Source organism: Elephas maximus, chromosome 6 (genome assembly GCF_024166365.1).
Source record: "Elephas maximus indicus isolate mEleMax1 chromosome 6, mEleMax1 primary haplotype, whole genome shotgun sequence".
Classification (NCBI taxonomy): domain Eukaryota; kingdom Metazoa; phylum Chordata; class Mammalia; order Proboscidea; family Elephantidae; genus Elephas; species Elephas maximus.
Window position 1 is genome coordinate 65,415,832 of NC_064824.1, and position 17,607 is coordinate 65,433,438.

Consider the following 17,607-nt stretch of genomic DNA (forward strand, 5'->3'; position numbering starts at 1 on the left):
TTATGGATAACATTGCCAAGAATGAGAATTCCAGAACACTTAATTGTGCTCATGAGGAACCTGTACATAGATCAAGAGGACGTTGTTTGGACAGAACAAGGGAATACTATGCGGTTTAAAGTCAGAAAAGGTGTGCCTCACCATACTTATTTAACTGGATCAATAAGCAACATCATGGTAAACGGAGAAAAGATTGAAGTTGTCAAAGATTTAATTTTACTTGGATCCACAGTCAACACCCATGCTAGCAGTAGTCAAGAAATCAAAGGACACATTGCATTGGGCAAATCTGCTTTCAAGTGTTAAAAAGCAAAGATGTCACCTTGAAGACTAAGGTGTGCCTGACCCAAGCCATGGTGTTTTCAGTTGCCTCATACGCATGTGAAAGCTGGACAGTGAATAAAGAAGACCAGAGAAGAATTGATACCTTTGAATTATGGTGTTGACAAAGAACATTGAATATACCATGGACTGCCAAAAGAATGAACAAATCTGTCTTGGAAGAAGTACAGCCAGAACGCTCCTTAGAAGCACAGATGGTGAGACTGCATTGGACATGTTATTATGAGGGATCAGTCCCTGGAGGAGGACATCATGCTTGTTAAAGTACAGGGTCAGCGGAAAATAGGAAGACCCTCAAGGAGATGGGTTGACACAGTGACAACAACAATGGGCTCAAGCATAACAATGATTGTGAGGATAGTGCAGGACTGGACAGTGTTTCTCTCTGTTGTATGTAGGGTCGCTATGAGTTGGAACTGACTTGACAGCACCGAACAACGACGACAAAATATACGAAAGCAAAAAAAAAAAAAAAAGAAAAACCCTGTTGTCATTGAGTTCATTGCATCTCATAGAGACCCAATAGGACATAGTAGAACTGTCACCTAGGGGTTCCAAGGAGTGGCTGGTGGATTTGAACTGCTGACCTTTTGGTTAATCGCCAAGCTCTGAACCACTGCGCCACATATACATATTTGTGTGTGTGTGTATATATATATCACCAGAAGGGAGATATCAAGTGAAAGGGCACCAGGAGTCATCCAGTAACTGGACAAACAGCCCTACTTGCCTCAGGTATTGGCTGTAATTTCTGTTTATATTATTTATCTCTCCTTCATATAATTTACTGTGCTGTTTTATTATTTCACATTTCAATTTAAAATTGGTAAATAAAGTAAGTGATATTTTACAATCAAATTTGAAAAACCCTCCATTAAGATTCTTTCCACATACTCAGTTTAAAAATGAAGTTAATAGATTTGACTGCTAACCAAAGCTTTTTATTGGGAGAGGGGTACATTCCTACTATTATATTAAAAAAAGCGTTCATTGTATCTTAATAGTTTGGTATTTCCCTTTCTTATTTGGTGATGGGAAACCAGCATTCTCTATTTAATTCTTCCCTATGACTCAGATAAGAGCTACGCTATGTCATCAGTGGCTTGGCAGATATTTATGAAGGCTGATGACTTTCATCTATACAGAATCCTGAAAAGTAACCAAATGTATTCAAAACAGTATTTCAGCATTCAGAAATTCAGTGATTTAGTCTCGTTTGAACTAGGGCCTTAGACCTGGAGCCTTGTTTCCTAGTTATTTTAAAGTCATATTCAGTGTCATATTTTTCATCTGCAACTTTACCAGTTACAAAACTAATTTACCCAGCAGTACCTGGTATAACATCCAAGGACCATGAATCACAATCATGATAATTTTTCTTGCTAAATATATTAATGTTTTATTTCAAGCAACTGACTAGTCTTAGCTTATGACTGAAGAAAATCACAGCTGTGACTATTAAAAGTAACTTGGTCCATATTTGAAGTTAGGTGCTCCAAAACAGAAAGGTTAGATTTGGCGTTAATCATTATAGCTTAATTATTCTTTCCTCAAATTTGCTTTGCCTAGTTTTCAGTCATTCTTCATACATTCAGTGTTAGTTCAAAGCTAAATTAATGTACTGTAAAATCCTAAATAAATAACAAGATTTCATAATTCCCGAGAATGAAGAAATATGTAAAATGTGACTATAGGAAAGATGGAAACTTACAGTTATGTACCCTAAAATTACATATCCACTTATTTGGTATTACTTTATTATATTCATGAATGGTTTGTGTGTGTGTTGTGTGGCAGATTCAGTCTAGATGGTGCATACCCTTAAAAGACCTAGTGAGACTCCATAGCTACAGTCATTCACCTCTTAAAATTTATTTTATATCTATTTGCAAATATCAGTCATCTAATAATTTCTAAAATACTTCACATCTATATTGTCTCATGACTGTTAAATTACATTATAACTGTAAGTACTCTAATTCATTAACCATGAAGAATACAAATATAAAGATAATTTGTAAAAAATTTAAGTTGATGATTTTGAAAAATTTCATTAGGAAAATATATGTTCAGTAGAGTTAATAACACAATACTTTAATGATAATTTTTTCAATTGGCATTCCACAATTAGAAAAAGGTATTTAGATACTCCTTATTTATATGTTTTATTCAATTTTTTCAGTAAATGATGTTGTCTAAAAAAGACAAAAACTACAACTAAACTCTGCAAATAAGTAATAAATAAATTAATATTTGGATACCACACATACAATAAATATTACTTTTGACAAAACTGTCATGCGCATACCACAAAAGTAGTAGACGTGAGTATATATATGAATGATGTCCTGGGTAGATATCAAAAGCAAACTGTTTTCTTTTAGCAATGCACAATGTTGTTTATGATTTAATTTTTTTCAATGGAATACATTATTTTCACTGAACAAAAGATTTTTGTACTGGTAAGCCTGCCCTGCTCTTGTAGAAGCTATTTCAGAGAACTGCTTCCAAGGAGCAGCTGGCAGATTCGAACTGCCACCCTTTTGGTTGGCAGCCAAATGCTTAACCACTGTGCCATCAAGGTTCCAGAAAAGAGATAATACTGGCTTTGGAGACTTGGCTAGAAATTCCTTGGCTTTGTTCTAGCACCTCTGAAAATGATTTATTTCACTTCCAATGTCTCACTTTTTACATTTTATATAATGATAATGCCAGAAATGAAGGTGCTGTGGACTTGTTTTAGAGCAATATTGTGCATTTATCGTGTATGTGCATTTTATTTCCCTCAGGCATTTTATCAATAGTGAAAACATTAGAAAATTTGACTGCATAAACATTAAATGTGCTAATTAGCATTCTCATCTTTTCTCCTCTTAAGCTCTAATTCGTACTCCACTATTAATCATTTTACATGATTACTCCTCATTTGTTTATTGCTCACTGGCCCACAATTATTGAGAGAAGAGATATACTATAATTATAGACAGAATTTTATTGACTACTTAGATTTTATACCTTTTGAATCAGTCAGGACTCTGAATTGCAAGAGATAGAAGCCCAATTTAAAATAGCATAGGTGAATTTATTGGTTTGCATAACTGGACAATCCAAAGGGTAGATGCAGACGCATCAGGAACAAAGTTTAAAACAGCGATATGGGGATCTTTCACTAACACTGCATCTTTCTATTTTACTTTATTCTGCTTTGCTTCAATCTCAGGCATTTTCTCTTTCCTCTCCTTCCCACTCACCCCGCAGCCTGCAGGGGAGTATTACCAAATTCAAGATGCCAGAGAAAGAATGAACTTCTTTTCTGATGTCTTTTGCAAACTTCTTAAAAGAATGTTTAGGTCATGAGACCTAATTAATGTACCCAGAAGAGAATGTTGTAATTGTCCAGGCCCGGCCCATATCACTATCTGTTTCTGGTGCTTCATATAAGGGCTGATAGTGATCCAAAGCCTGTATGTCATCACATTTGCCAAAGAAAAGATACTGGGGCTACAAAAATAATTGTATACTCTTCAGTTATTTCAAATACATGCCAGGGCTTCTTTGTTTCCTGGAAGTAGACACTCTATATTTTTTAGTTAATCTATGTGACAAGAGATATTTGGTCTGAGGTAATAGAACAAACTTCTTTGTCATCTGGGAAGACACAACAATTGTTCAGTGGCCATTAGATAAGACTGAATAGCTCATCTTGTCTTAAACATTGCTTACAGTAATGATAAATGTTAATTTGGACCAACCTTTCTACCAAGAGCAGCAAGAAAATGTCAATGGAATTTAAAAGAAAGAGGCAGAAGCAATATTGGATAAATAATGCCCCAAGTTTTCCAGAACCGGTTAAAAAAATGTCCATTGCAAGATTTAAGGCATCCAAAGAGTCACAAGTAAGTTAAGAAAGGAAGGAAGGATGGAAGAAAAGAGGTATGGAAGGAAACTACACTTAAGATACATCATAATTAAATTGTAAAAACAGAAATACAAAAGGAGAAAGACAGATTTACTTCAGTATATGGAGTAGAACAACATCAAAAGCGTCAGTGGAAACCAGAGACAATGAAATGTTATAGTCAATGTAAGGAATGAAAATAACTACTAATCTAGAAGATATACACTAAGTGAAACTATCTTGGAGCAAAATAAATAAATAAAACCAGTTTTCAAAATGAACAAAAACTGAGTTTGTCACCAGCAAACCTGAATTAAAAGAGCTCGTTTATGTAGTAGGCAAATGATTCCTGAGACACAGGGAGCAATAAAGAGCAAAGAGGATGATAAATGTGTGAGTAAACTTAAATGAAATTTGCCTTCATAAAATAATAATGAAATTGAGTAAATTGAATTGAGGGAATTAAAATACACAATAACAAAATCATATGAGTAAGAGAAAGTTAAATGGAGTTAAATTTGTTCTATGGTCCTTGAATTGCCTGAAGAGGGACATTAGACTTTGACAAGTTAAGGATGCACTGTGTCATTTCTAGATCAAATCTAAGAGAATGGAAGAGTGTATAATAATAGAGGAGAAAGTGAAGTACTAATTGTGAAAAAAATGCTCAGTCTAAAAACAGAGGAAAAAAAAAAAGAGAGAGAGAGAGAAACCGTAACATAGCAGAACCAGGACAAATAGAAAACATAAGATAGTAAAGTCACAAGGAGATACTTAGGTAATTACATAAAATGTAAATTGATTAATTATCTAGTTTAAAGACAAAGATTTTGAGGTGGAGCCAACATGGTGGTATGAATAGAAGTACCGTGCCGTTCCTCTGCAGCAAAGACTCAAAAAACAAAACAGATAAAAACGTCAGTCCTGAAATCCCAAGCCTCAAATGAAAGGATAAAGAACTAGATCAAGCACTGAATGGAAGAAGAAATTGACAAAGAACAGAGAATGAGGAGAGCTACAGAATGGAGGTACTTTGCCAGCTAACGTGGCACAGCTTCGCTATCTTGGAGCACAGCGAGCAATGATCCCGGACAGGTAGTACAGAAAGGCAACTTCATGGACTCCCAACGAGAGACATAGCACGTGGTAACCAGAGATAAAATGCTTTCTCACTCCTCGTCCTTCTGCCCTGTATGCTGCCTCTGCCACTTTCCAATGGGCCACAGTGGCTCTGTCAGAGACACACTGGCTCACTGCTGCCCGAGGCCTGCACTACTCCTACCAGGTGGCTCCCTCAGTATCATACTTTTTTGATCTTTACCTTTCTGCCTTTTCCTTCTCCCTCCCATCTAGCCCCCCTGTGCTGCCTCTGCCCCTTCTTGTTGGGCCATACTACACCTCCTGGCAAGAGAGACTCTATCTCACCACCACCCCAGTTCCAACCAGGCTCCAACAGCCGGTTCCCTCAGCATCATATTTTTTGTTTGTTTTTTTCTCTCTCTCCTTTTCTTTCTCCTGCATGCCTAGCCCCATATGCTGCCTCTGCCCTTTCTCAGTGGGCTGTGCTGCACTACTCAGCTAGAGAGCCACTGGCACACAGCCTCTCTGGGTCTGCCCCGCTCCTGCTCACTGGCTTCTGCCCACCATCATTTTTTTTTTCATTTGCTTTTGTTTCTCTCTTCTTTTCTTCTCCCTCCCACCTAGCTCTGCACATCACGTCCTATCCCTTTCCTTCTGCCTGCCTGTACTGCCTTCCAAGTGCTGCACCTCCAAGCAGCACCTGCATGGACCACTGGACCCCATCCTGCATCACCCCTGGCCCCACACTGCCGAATGCTGCACCACAAGTGGCACTGGCATGGACTTCCAGACCCCTGGACCCTGCCTTGTGTAGGCTCCCAGCCCTACTGTGCCAAGCACTGCACCCCTGAGCAGTACCTGCGTAGACCTCTGGACCCCTGGACTCTCTTCTCCACACTATCCCCAGCCTCACCCCTCCGTACTGCCACCAGACCAGCCCCACCTTCTGCAGTTTATGCCTCAGACAAGTGACCTATCCTGCCCCTTCCCCCCTGCCCAGAGTTGCCCTGCTGCACCATAGCTGAGTAACTGGCCCTGCCCACCTGGGCAAGGTGATGAGAACTATCATGCTCACAGATGAGCAAGCAACAAAATATGCCCAGCCTGCCTGCCCAGATACATAAGCAAATAAAATGAAAAAAAAAAAAAATCCAAAAAACCCTACAATCAAAAACAAAGAAAATAGTTCCTGAGTGTCTTGGAGACAGCAGACAATTTTAAAACACATGAAAAAACAGGACAGGATGACTCCAGTAAGCAACCAAAATAAAGTACCAGGTGACTTTCTGGTGGAAGAAAAGGCATGGGAACTACCAGAGAGGGAATTCAAAAGTCTAATATTCAGGGTTCTCTAGGAGATTACAAAAGAGATCAAGGAAAACACAGAAAAAAAACTGAAGAAAAAATAGACAAAATCATGGGAAATACAGACAAAACCAGGGAAAACACAAAGAAATGGAAGGATTCAGGAAAATAATACAAGAACAAAATGTCAAAATAAATGAAAAATTAGAAATAATACAAAATCAGCAAGTAGAAGTCAAAAAGATAAACAAAAATTTTCAGAAATGAACAATGCAATAAAAGGTTTTAGGAGCAAATTTGGAATAATACAAGACAGGTTCAGCAAAATTGGAGATGAATCTATGGATACCACTTTATTTGAGGAAAAAACAGAGAAAAATGAAGAAAACCTAAGAATTGTGTGTAATACAATCAAGAGCAAAAATTTGCATGTGATCAGAGTTCCAGAACGGGGAGAAAATGAAAAACATAGAGAGGACCATTGAAGATTTGCTGACAGGCAACTTCCCTAATATCACGAAAGGTAAAAACCTGACCATCCAAGAAGTTGAATGAACTCCATATAGGATAGGACCCAAAAGAAAGTTGCCGTCATAGTCATACTTGCCAAAACAGCAAGAAAAACAAAAAGTCACATACAAAGAGGGAACAATAAGACTAATTTCTGATTACTCAGCAGAAACAGTGCAGGCAAGAAGGCAATGGGATGACATATATCAAACCTTGAAAGAAAAAAAAAAAAACGCCAACCGAGAGTAATACATCTGGCAAGACTCTCACTCAGATATGATGGTGAAATTAGAACATTTTGAGATAAACAGAAATTAAGGGACTATGTGAAAACCAAACCAGACTTACAAGAATTATTAAAGGGAGCCCTTTGGTTAGAGAACCAACAACATCAGACAACATCCGGAGTCTAGGACACAGGACAACATCAGCCACATACCATACCGAATGAAATCTAAAGGCAAAAACAGAACTAAAGGATTTACAACAAGGAACTAGAGATGTCAATTTGTAAATGACAGCAGCAGCAGAACAATAAAAGGGGGAATAAACGGTATAGGTACAAATCTTTCAAATGGAGAGGAAGCCAAGGCAATATCAAGTAATAAAAGACTGGTTCAATTAGGAAGATAGGGGTAAATTTCAAGGTAACCACAAAAAAGTTAATGAACCCACTCATCAAAATAAAGAAGAAAAGCATAAAGTCTCAGAAAACACAAGATCTACAAAAGAAAAGAAACAAACTCCACAAACAAAAGAAACTCAGCACAGGAGAGTAAGAAGAACAAAGAATCTGTCAGCGCACACACACACACACACACACACACACACACACACACACACAAACACTAAAAATGACAGCAATAAACTCACACCTGTTGATAATCACACTGAATGTAAATGGCTTAAATGCACCTGTAAAAAAGCAGTAACAGAATGGACTAAAAGAAACTTACCCATCAATATGCTGTGTACATGGGACACACCTTAGAAAAAAAGACATAAATATATTAAAAATCAAAAGAATGAAAAAATATATCAAGCAAACAGCAACCAAAAAAGAGCAGGAGTGGCAATACTCAGATAAAATAGACTTTAAGGCAAAATTCATCTTAAAAGACAAAGTACATTATATAATCTTTAAAAGAACAATCCAGGCAGAGCCAAGATGGCGGAATAGACAGACGCTTCTGACGAGCCATCTTTACAACAAAGACCAGAAAAAACAAGTGAAACAAGTATATTTGTGACAAGCTGGAAGTCCTGAGCATCAAAGGCAAGCTTAGACAACGAACTGAGGGGCAGGGGGAGGAAGAGACCATTCAGAAGTGGAGAAGAGTTACTGGACCTGAATTCTGGGTGGTAGCCCTCAGGCACCATTTCCGGAGCAGTGGCAGCAGGCTGGTACTAGCATTCGGCCGCATTTTCCTCAGGGAGAAGGAGCCAGCCACACAGCCTACTCACACCTCTGGAACCTGAGGAGAATGGCACTCTCGGCAAAAGTTAAGTACTTGAGTATATCTTATCGCACCCCACCCCGACCCTGAAGCCGGCTTCAGTGGCTGAATCCCTAGGCCTGAGATAGACCCTGGTGAGCACCTAGAGCCATCCTCCCAGCCTTGGGGAAGGAAAAAATTTGCAATTGGGGGAAAAAATAATTTCCAAGCTCCATTAACCAAGGGAACTCAGGATAGAAGCAGCTTCTCTCCAGGCATAAACCGTCTGTGGACCTTGAGCACCTTTCCCTTCTGCGTGGACCTGTGTGAGCCTACTTCAGGAGAATAGGCCCTTGTTGGCAAACTCCATCCATTTCAGCTGTGTGGTGGAGAGGTGGGTGTTTGACGTTTGACATTGCTTTGCCTGTTAAACAAGGTCCTCACCTACCCACGTCAGGGACCTGACTGGTAGCTCCACTCAGGTCACCCAGCCACCCACGACAGGGGTCCAAAGGTAACTGGCACTGCCCAGTCCTTACAACCAAAAACTTTGGGTGCTCATGGTCCCTCTGCAGAACCCACCCACCAGCACACTGTAGGGAACAGAGACACGTTTTCCTCAGAGACACATGGGGGTCGGTTCTCAGCTCCCTGCCTTGTTCAGGGCGTGACCCCCTGCTGCAATCAGATACCAGTATATATGCCAATCACCCCTGCCCCTCTAAGACTGTAGGACAGAGCCTGTACCACACACTTGATGATCAGCTACCTGGAAACCTGAGCTGAATTCATACAAGAAAACTGAATGGACTCCTAGACTGATATACCTGATAACAGCTCTAGCCAGCTGGGGACAGAACACCAGAGCTCCAAAGGTGAAAATAATCAAGCTAGCTCCCTCAAGCAACCCATAAGGGTATGTCAAAACAAAACAAAGCAAGCAGCTATGACAGAGTAAGCAAGCATAAACTAATACAATAACTTACAGAAGGCTCGAAGACAACAGTCAATATCAAGTCACCTAAAGAAACAGACCATGATCACCTCAACAGGCTCTCAAAACAAAGAATCCAGGGATCTTCAGAGGAACATGCATTCCTGGAATTACCAGAGGCAGAATACAAAAGTTTAATATACAGAACCCTTCAAGACATCAGGAAGGAAATGAGGCAATATGCAGAACGAGCCAAGGCACAAAGATAAAGCAACTGAAGAAATTAGAAAGATTATTCAGGAACATAATGAAAAGTTTAATAAGCTGGAAAAATCCATAGACAGGCAGCAATCAGAAATCCAGAAGATTAACAATAAAATTACAGAATTAGACAACTCAATACAAAGTCAGAGGAGCAAAATTGAGCAAGTAGAAGCTAGAATTTCTGAACTCGAAGATAAATCACTTGGCACTAATATATTTCAAGAAGAATCAGATAAAAGAATTAAAAAAAATGAAGAACCATTAAGAATCATGTGGGACTCTATCAAGAGGAATAACCTATGAGTGATTGGAGTAGCAGAACAGGGAGGGATAACATAAAATACAGAGAAAATTGTTGAAGATTTGTTGGCAGAAAACTTCCCTGATATTGTGAAAGATGAGAAGATATCTATCCAAGATGCTTATCGAACTCCACATAAGGTAGATGTTAAAAGAAAGTCACCAAGACATATTATAATCAAACATGCCAATACCAAAGATAAAGAATTATAAGAGCAGCGAGGGATAAACGAAAAGTCACCTACAAAGGAGAGCCAATAAGAATAAGCTCGGACTACTCGGCAGAAACCAGGCAGGCAAGAAGGCAATGGGATGACATATTTAAAAAATTGAAGGAAAAAAATTGCCTGCCAAGGATCATATATCCAACAAAACTGTCTCTTAAATATGAAGGCAAAATTAAGACATTTCCAGTTAAACACAAGTTGAGGGAATTTGTAAAAACCTAACCAAAACTACAAGAAATACTAAAGGGAGTTCTTTGGTTAGAAAATCAATAATATTAGGTGTCAACCCAAGACTAGAACAGTGGGCAGAGTAACCAGAAGTCAACCCAGAGACGGAAATCCAAAAAAACAAAGCAAGATTATACTAAAAAAAAAAAAAAAGCCCAAAGCAGGGTAACAGCGATGTTATTATCTAAAAGAAGACAACATTAAAAGAATAAAGAGGGACTAAGAAATGTAATGTAATCATACATCTTCCATATGGAGAGGAAGATACGGCAATACAAAGAAATAAAAGTTAGTTTTAAATTTAGAAAAATAGGGGTAAATAACAAGGTAACCACAAAGGAGACAGACTATCCTACTCATCAAAATAAAATACAAGGGAAAAATACAGACTCAGCAGAAACGAAATCAGCAACAACAAATATGAGCAAAAGACAATATATAAGGAAAATCTCAGCACATAAAATCAAGTGGGAAAAAGAAACTGTCGACAACACACAAAAAAAGACATCAAAATGATAGCACTAAATTCATACCTATCCGTAATTACTCTGAAAGTAAATGGACTAAATGCACCAATAAAGAGACAGAGAGTGGCAGAATGGATTAAAAAACAAGATCCCTGTATATACTGCCTAGAAGAGACACACCTCAGACTTAGAGACACAAACAAACTAAAACTCAAAGGTTGGAAAAAAATATATCAAGCAAACAACAATCAAAAAAGAGCAGGAGTGGCAGTATAAATTTCTGACAAAATAGACTTTAAAGTTAAATCCGTCAGAAAGGATAAGGAAGGACACTATATAATGGTTAAAGGGACAATACACCAAGAAGATATAACCATATTAAATATTTATGCACCCAATGACAGGGCTGCAAGATACATAAAACAAACTCTATCAGCATTGAAAAGTGAGACAGCTCCACAATAATAATAGGAGACTTCAACACACCACTTTCGGTGAAGGACAGGACATTCAGAAAGAAGCTCCATAAAGACACAGAAGATCTAAATGCCACAGTCAACCGACTTGACCTCGTAGACATATACAGAACACTCCACCCAACAGCAACCAAGTATACTTTCTTTTCTAGTGCACATGGAACATTCTCTAGAATAGACCACATATTAGGTCATAAAGGAACCCTTAGCAGAATCCAAAATAATGAAATACTACAAAGCATCGTCTCTGACCATAAGGCCATAAAAGTGGAAATCAATTACAGAAAAAGCAGGGAAAAGAAATCAAACACTTGGAAACTGAACAATACCCTGCTCAAAAAAGACTGGATTAGAGAAGACATTAAGGATGGAATAAGAAATTCATAGAATCCAATGAGAGTGAAAACACTTCCTAATAGAACCTGTGGGACACAGCAAAAGCGGTGCTCAAAGGCCAATTTATATCAATAAATGCACACATCCAAAAAAAAAGAAAAGGCCCAAATCAAAGAATTATCCCTACAACTTGAACAAATAGAAAGAGAGCAACAAAAGAACCCCACAGGCCACAGTAGAAAACAAATAATAAAAATTAGAGCTGAACTAAATGAAATAGAAAACAGAAAAACAATTGAAAGAATTAACAAGACCAAAAGCTGTTTTTTTAAAAAAAAAATCAACAAAATTGATAAACCACTGGCCAAACTGACAAAAGAAAAACAGGAGAGGAAGCAAATAATCTGAATAAGAAATTAGAGGGGCGATATTACAACAGACCCAATTGAAACTAAAAGAATCATTTCAGATTACTATGAAAAATTATAACTAATTTGAAAACCTAGAAGAAATGGATGAATTCGTAGAAACACACTACCTACCTAAAGTAACACAGAGGTAAAATAAACCAACTAAATAAAAAAAAGACCCCCCAAAAAGAAGAGATTGAAAAGGTAATCGAAAAACTGCCAACAAAGCAAAGCCCTGGTCCAGAAGGCTTCACTGCAGAGTTCTACCAAACTTTCAGAGAAGAGTTAACACCACTACTACTACAGGTATTTCAGAGCATAGAAAAGGACGGAATACTACCACACTCATTTTGTGAAGCCACCATATCCCTGATACCAAAACCAGGTAAAGACACCACAAGAAAAGAAAATTATAGACCTATATCTCTCATGAATGTAGATGCAAAAATCCTCAACAAAATTCTAGCCAATAGAATTCAACAGCATCAAAAAAATAATTCACCATGACCAAGTGAGATTCATACCAGGTATGAAGGGGTGGTTCAACATTAGAAAAACAATTAATGTAATCCACCACATAAAGAAAACAAAAGACAAGAATCACATGATATTATCCATTGATGCAGAAAAGGCATTTGACAACATTCAACATTCATTCATGATAAAAACTCTCAGCAAAATAGGAATAGAAGGAAAATTCCTCAACATAATAAAGGGCATTTACACAAAGCCAACAGCCAACATCACCCTAAATGGAGAGAGCCTGAAAACATTCCCATTAAGATCGGGAACCAGACAAGGATGCCCTTTATCACCACTCTTATTCAACATTGTGCTGGAAGTCCTAGCCAGAGCAATTAGGCTAGATAAAGAAATAAAGGGCATCCAGATTGGCAAGGAAGAAGTAAAAGTATCTCTATTTGAAGATGACATGATCTTATACACAGAAAATCCTAAGGAATCCTCAAGAAAACTACTGAAACTAATAGAAGAGTTCAGCAGAGTATCGGGATACAAGATAAACATAGAAAAATCAGTTGGATTCCTCTACACCAACAAAAAGAACATCAAAGAAGAAATCACCCAATCAATGCCATTTACAGTAGCCCCCAAGAAGATAAAACACTTAGGAATAAATCTTACCAGAGATGTAAAAGACTTATACAAAGAAAACTACAGTACACTTCTGCAAGAAACCAAAAGAGACTTACATAAGTGGAAGAACATACCTTGCTTGTGGATAGGAAGACTTAACATTACAAAAATGTCTATTCTACCAAAAGCGATCTATACATTTAATGCAATTCCAATCCAAATCCCAAGGACATTCTTTAATGAGATGGACAAACAAATCACCAACTTCATATGGAAGGGAAAGAGGCCCCGGATAAATAAGGCATTACTGAAAAAGAAGAACAAAGTGGGAGGCCTTACTTTACCCTGATTTTTGAACCTCTATTATACCGCCACAATAGTCAGAACAGCCTGGTACTGGTACAACAACAGATACATGGACCAATGGAACAGAATTGAGAATCCAGACAAAAATCCATCCACATATGAGCAGTTGATATTTGACAAAGGCCCCAAAACAGTTAAATGGGGAAAAGACAGTCTTTTTAACAAATGGTGCTGGCATAACTGCATATCCATCTGCAAAAAAATGAAACAAGACCCATACCTCACTCCATGCACAAAAACTAACTCAAAATGGATCAAAGACCTATATATAAAATCTAAAACGATAAGGATCATGGAAGAAAAAATAGGGACAACGTTAGGAGCCCGAATACATGGCATAAACAGTATACAAAACACTATAAAGAATGTAGAAGAAAAACTAGATAACTGGGAGCTCCTAAAAATCAACCACCTATGCTCATCCAAAGACTTCACCGAAGGAGTAAAAAGACTACCTACAGACTGGGAAAAAGTTTTTATCTATGACATTTCTGATCAGCTCCTGATCTCTAAAATCTAGATGATACTGCAAAAACTCAACTGCAAAAAGACAAATTACCCAGTTAAGAAATGGGCCAAATATATGAATAGACACTTCACTAAAGAAGACATCAGGTAGCTAACAGATATATGAGGAAATGTTCACGATCATTAGCCATTAGAGAAATGCAGATCAAAACTTCAATGAGATTTCATCTCACTCCAACAAGGCTGGCATTAATCCAGAAACACAAAATAATAAATGTTGGAGGGATTGTGGAGAAACCAGAACAGTTATACACTGCTGGTGGGAATGTGAAATGGTACAACCACTTTGGAAATCAATTTGGCTGTTCCTTAAAAAGCTAGAAATAGAACTACCATAGATCCAGCAATCCCACTCCTTGCAATATATCCTAGAGAAATAAGAGCCTTTACATGAACAGATATATGCACACTCATGTTTATTGCAGCACTGTTTACAATAGCAAAAAGATGGAAGCAACCAAGGTGCCCATCAATGGATGAATGGATAAATAAATTATGGTATATTCACACAATAGAATACTATGCATCGATAAAGAACAGTGATGAATCTGTGAAACATTTCATCACATGGAGGAACCTGGAAGGTATTATGCTGAGTGAAATTAGTCAGTTGCAAAAGGACAAATATTGTGTAAGACCACTATTATAAGAACTTGAGAAATAGTTTAAACTGAGAAGAAAACATTCTTTTGTGGTTATGAGAGGGGGGAGGGAGAGGGGCATTCACTTATTAGATAGTAGATAAAACTACTTTAGGTGAAGGGAAAGACAGCACACAATACAGGGAACGTCAGCACAATTGGACTAAACCAAAAGCAAAGAAGTTTCCTGAATAATCTGAAAGCTTCGAAAGCCAGTGTAGCAGGGGCAAGGGCATGGGGGCCATGGTTTCATGGGACATTTAAGTCAATTGGCATAATAAAATCTATTAAGAAAACATTCTGCATCCCACTTTGAAGTGTGGCGTCTGGGGTCTTAAATGCAAACAAGCGGCCATCTAAGATGCATCAATTGGTCTCAACCCACCTGGAGCAAAGGAGAATGAAAAACACTAAGGACACAAGGCAATTACAAGCCCAATAGGCAGAAAGGGCCTCATGAACCAGAGACTACATCATCTTGAGACCAGAAGAACTAGATGGTGGCCGGCTAGAACCGATGACTGCCCTGACAGGGAACACAACAGGGAACCCCTGAGGGAGCAGGAGAGCAGTAGATGTAGACCCCAAATTCTCATAAGACCAGACTTAATGGTCTGACTGAGACTAGACGGACCCTGGTGGTCTTGGCCCCCAGACCTTCTGTTGCCCCAGGACAGGAACCATTCCCGAAGCCAACTAGACATGGATTGGACTGGACAATGGGTTGGAGAGGGATGCTGGTGAGGAATGAGCTTCTTGGATCAAGTGGACACTTGAGTCTATGTTGGCATCTCCTGCCTGGAGGGGAGATGAGAGGGTGGAGGGGGTTAGAAGCTGGCAAAATGGACACAAAAAGAGGGAGTGGAGGGAGAGAGTAGGCTGTCTTATTAGGGGGAGAGTAATTGGGAGTGTGTAGCAAGGCGTATATGGGTTTTTGTGTGAGAGACTGACTTGATTTGTAAACTTTCACTTAAAGCACAATAAAAATTAAAACAAACAAACAAACAACAAAAAAACAATGCACTGTGAGGACAAGGGTCCCAAAATACATAAACTGTCAAAATACTGAAACAAGAAATTGGCATATTCCAAATAATGGTAGGTGACCTTAACCTACCACTCTTGGTGAAGGAAGAACATCCAGAAATAAAGTCAACAAAGATACAGAAGATCTAAAGGCCAAAATCAACCAAGTTGACCTCATAGACATATATAGAACACTCCAGCCAAGAGTGGCACACTATACATTCTTTTTCAATGTATATGGAATGTACTTCAGAATAGAGAACATCTTAGGCCACAAAGCAACCCTCAACAAAATCCAAAGCACAGAGATAATGCAAAGCATGTTCTCTGACCACAATGCCATAAAAATAGAAATTAATAACAGAAATAGCAAGGGAAAAAAAAAATGGAAACCAAATAACAATTTGGTTAAAAAACACCGGGCAATTGAAAAAAAATGGAATAGAAAAATTCCTAGAATGAGAACACATCATATGAAAACTTTTGCGACACAGCAAAGATAGTGCTCAGATGTCATGTATAGCAATAGATGAACACATCAAAAAAGAAGAAAGGGACAAATCAAAACATTAGCTACACAACTTGAACAAATAGAAAGAGAACAGCAAAAGAATTCCATAGCCACCAGAAGAAAGGAAATATAAAGAGCAGAAATAAATAAAATGCAGGATAGAAAAACAATAGAAAGAATCAACAAAACCAAAAGTTAGTTCTTTGAAAGGATCAAAAAAAATTGACAAACTCTTGGCCAAATTGACAAAAGAAAAACAGGAGAGGAGGCAAATAAGAAATGAAATGGGGGACATTACAACAGACACAACTGAAATTAAAAGGATCATAATGGAGTACTGTGAAAACTTGTACTCCCAACGAATTTGAAAACCAAGAGGAAAGGGACAAATTTGTAGAAACACACTACCTACCTAAACTAACACAAACTGAGGTTGAAAATCTGAATGGATCCATAAGAAAAGGGATGGAAATGGTAATAATAATAATAATAATAAACTCCCAATAATAATAATAACAAGTCCTGGCCCAAATGGCTTCACCAGAGAATTCTACAAAACATTCAGAGAAGAGCTTGTACTAGTACTACTCAAAAACTATTTCAGAACATAGAAAAGGAAGAGATACTTCCAAACTCATTCTATGAAGCCAGCATAACCTTGATACCAAAACCAGGCAAAGATACAACAAAAAAAGAGAAAATTACAGACCAGTATAGCTCATGAATATTGATGCACAAATTCTCAACAAAATTCTAGCCAATAAAATTCAGCATCATATAAAAAGATATAATATACAATGACCAAGTGGTGTTCATACCAGATTTGCAAGGATGGTTCAACATTAGAAAATCAATCATGTAATGTATCACATAAATAAAACAAAAGGAAAGAATCACATGATCATCCCAATCAATGCAGAAAAGGCATTTGATAAAATCCAACACCCACTCCTGATAAAAACTCTCAGAAAAATAGGAATAGGAGGGAAATTCCTCAGCATAATAAAGGGCATCTATTTATATACAAAACCAACAGCCAACATTATTCTCAATGGAGAGAGGCTGTAAACCTGCCCTCTGAGAAGGAGAACAAGGCAAGGATGCCCTTTGTCACCACTCCTATTTAACATTGTGCTGTAAGTCCTAGTTAGAGTAATAAGGCAAGAAAAAGAAATAAAGGGTATCCAAATTAGTAAGGAAGAGTAAAACTATCCCTATTTGCAGATA